The following is a 3,843-nucleotide window of genomic DNA, read 5'->3' on the forward strand; positions in this document are numbered from 1 at the left end:
TATATTATTACATGTTTAATTAGATGACAAATATTATTATATAAGTTGTTTTTTAATAGATAGTTATTGTAATATATTTTCTATTTATAATATTCTTATAAGGTAATCACAATATTTTAGGAAACATTCACAACTATTTTTTAATTGCAAGCCTACAAAATATAAATGTAAATATAAATGTGGTTGTGCTGGATAAATGACTTCCGCTTATAAATGGGGTTATAAAGAAAAGGAAGAAAACGTGTTCCATGACTTCATGTTATAATAAAGCATCGTTGACTGGTGAATTATCGGAAAAGTAGTTTCGCATACAGAGCAAAACCGTCATCGAAAACCACTTTCGATAAAATCAAAGACAGGAACAAATTCCAGCGATGGCTCGAAAATAATTTGCTATGACACTGGATCAACAACAGTTGCAATGTTATTATCATTTACAGCGAAGGAAATAAGAATAATCAAGAGCGGGTAGCTGATTGTGGTCAGACTCCAGTTGATTATGAGCTCTCCCAGAAAAGAAACATTGTGCTTGTCGATCTGCCAGGCCACCGCTGCTCCTGCACTCTGCACGCCTTTGTAGAACCCACTATATCTGCTAAGAGTCTGCGAATCATCTGCCAAAGCTCCAATCGTCCAATAACAGATAGTCTGGAACATGGAGTCCAGTAATCCATAGCTGAAATATAGAACAAATGGCCCTGCAAAAGCAGACCCGGAGTCTTTGAAATCGATCTCCTGTAAGGGCTTATCCCTGGTATATCTCAGTTGATTTGCGAGCCCTCCTCCCCAGATTGCTGTCCCCAGTATTGCAACGATGGCCACGCCCAGAAACCCCCTTTTCTTCCTGCTCAGGAAGCTGAAATCCAGAACGTACCCAATTGCCACAGACCCTAACATCTGTGCGCCCCAGTAAAACACATTGTTGAATCCTCTGGTTCTAACTGTGAAGATCTTTCCATTGACATTATTGAATTGATAAGTGTAAAAGAAGTTGCTGGCCCATGCAACAGGGAAGAGCAGCAGCATCTTCGAGTTTGAGAATAGCTTAAGAATCTCCATGGCCTCGGTGTTCACATTAGAGTACTTAATCACAGTAGCCCTGCTACCATCGTCCCTAACCACTTTGCTGGGTGGAAGCAGAGCCATTGTCAGAATAGTCCCAAAGGCCATGAAGCACATGAAGGCTATATAGGTTCCATCACTTACAGACCCGGCCGTGCTGTGATAATTCAATATAAAGGGAATGAAACCGCCTATGACTCCTCCCAAATTGAATATACTCCAGAACAGAGAAATGTACCTGCCCTTTTTATCCTCGGTCGGATACGAGGTCATAATCGATCCCTGCCCAGCCCATAGCAATCCAGCTCCCACTCCCAGAATCCCTCCTGCAATAACAGCAAACGTCTCATTCTGGTAGTGATTGTAATAGAGAAACGAACCGGCATAGAGCATATAAGTGGAGCACCCTAGGAAGAGGGTTACATGGGGGCCGAGGAGGTTGTAAATTCCGCCGCCCAATATCCCGAACACTGCAAACGTCGTATACAGGGCAGTGTTAGCGTCGTTCGCGGCCTGGTCGTCTTCCTGCCCACCTCCCCCCATTCCGGAAAGGACATTGAACATGCCCGGGCAGCAGAAGCACACCAGTGCAATCAGGACCACCTGTGTCGCAGGGGAATTGTAGCGGAACCATCTGGGAGGAGGAACCTCAGTAGGTCCCTCTTCTTCATCGCAATTGGCCAATTTTCCATATAGAGTCATGGCCGATATCACTATTCGGCAGATTTCTGAGCGGCCTGCGAGAATCCCTAATCAATACAATAGATTTTTCAGATTTTTTTAGATGACTATTAATCAGAGAGTTACCTTTGAACCATTAAAATCAGAGCCTCTTAGAGCCCAACAATGGGGATTCCTGATTTCTGACTGCGCGGCCTGACAATTGATTAAAACGCCTTCCCATCGGGCAATTTTCTTCCCTTTTCTGCGACTCTGTGCAATTCTGGATTGCGGAAGAAAAATTTCGTTGACAAAGTCATAGAAACATAAATTGGTGAATTTTAAATATTATTCAGATTTATGGTTTATCATATTATAAAATTTAAAAATACATTCTATCAAAATTAGATGCATTTTTTCACATCAATGTTCAATTTAAAAATATATTTCTGAAAAAGTCAACCAGCACCGTTGTGGTTGATCGTTTTCTCCTTCGGGTTTGAATGTTAGTTGTCACTGGTTAGTCCTTGAGTGTTGAGTGAGAAGAGCAGTTCCGAGGAGGTAGGGTAGGGTTTTTAGGTGAAGCTATTGTCAATTTTTATTGAAGCTGCTCTCCTATCGCCGAATGAAATGGGTGGAACGGTAGGTAACAATCAAGTTCAGCTCATATGATGAGGGATTGAATATCAATGGTTCACTGTGGTCACTGAAAGATGCCTTACCGCAAACTCTGAAAAGTACCTCTTGCGGCATGTTCAATGCGATGACCGTGCTCTTGTATTTCTGGACGTCATGGTTGAAAAAATTATCCATCCACTTCGTGGTTTTACATAAGCAACCTTTTCTTAACCCATTAAAAACTTGTGTTTTATATACATACTTCAAGCAGAAAAGTTTATTTAGATATGTTCTTTATTTCTGCAATGTGGCAATGGTACGGGACTATAGTAATCAGTTTGATGCATTTGATATTAGTTAGTCTTCATGTTTGTTTGCTTTCATGTTCGTTACTTTGAGATTAATCTTTTCTCATTCAACTTCATGGTCTTATTTGGCGTCTTCCGAGGCTGGACTATATAATATTTTGGGTTTACGGAGTTCATTTTTAGAAATATTTTGCACCGGAGAACTAATGTTAACATTAATTTGAACTTATTAATGTTATGTATTATTAAGGTTTATTTGCTATGGTTGCAGGTAGTTGCATGGAGCTTATTAAAGTTTATTTGGTTTATTTGCTATGGTCGCAAGTAGTTGCATGGAGCACCCACAAGATTATAGGTGTATGTATGCACACAGATCCAACTAGATGGATGCTCTGGGACTCTTCCTGAGACTCAATCGACATTCTGGGTTGTCTGAGACTCAATCACAAACGGTGAGACTCTTCATTTTGGGTCGCCTCAAATTGTTGGTTAAGGATCTGCGTGAAGGAAACCTAGGACAGTCAAAGGGGGCTCGTTATGGAACGGGAAAAAATTGAAACCATTGTTGTTGGTTAAGGATCTGCGCAAAGGAAAACCAGGGACAGTCAAAGGGTGTTAGCTATGGAATGGGCAGAAGTTGTGTTGGATCAAAGTAATCAACATAATCTGCTACTAAGCCACACGAACCACCGGCCTCTCTTGCTACCTTTGCTTCTCCTACGACTTAAGGTGGACAAGAGAGTGGGTTCATTAAGGTGTGGGAAATGCTGCAAATATGGATTCGGATGGGTCATATCATGTTATATCTATTCTCAGCGACACGAAGGTTCGCCGCTTGTGCCCTCTGCTGCATCTCAGCATCACCGAATTGACATGGCGAATCGACCCGTACCGTGTTGGGCAGGGCGTGATTAAAAAACTTCTGGCTATTGGGACTGGACTGTTGTTGGTGAGCTGTGAGTTTCCCTATCTCTGGCCTTCGTCATAATTGGATCTGCCTCGTCGCTGTCTCTTTAGACAGAGGGGACCTGCTTTGAGAGCCCTAAAAGTCTCGTTGAAAGAGTAACCCTAAAGAGGAGCAACGAAATTCCAGTTTGGGCGCAGAAGCTCTATTTGACTGCCTTCTTTGTTCCATCAATAGACTCTTTACGTCATCTGGTAGCATGCCCTCCTACAACATTGTCTACCTACCTAG

General features: G+C 42.0%; 1 pseudogene; it reads right to left on the reverse strand.

Moving 5' to 3' along the window:
• Positions 1-247: 247 nt before the first annotated feature.
• On the reverse strand, positions 248-2,063 carry LOC149261077 (UNC93-like protein 1 pseudogene; annotated as a pseudogene).
• Between the last annotated feature and the right edge of the window lie 1,780 nt (positions 2,064-3,843).

The sequence above is a fragment of the Pinus tabuliformis genome, chromosome 6 (genome assembly GCF_031772625.1).
Source record: "Pinus tabuliformis cultivar Carrire ecotype Pingquan chromosome 6, CPIR1, whole genome shotgun sequence".
Lineage (NCBI taxonomy): Eukaryota > Viridiplantae > Streptophyta > Pinopsida > Pinales > Pinaceae > Pinus > Pinus tabuliformis.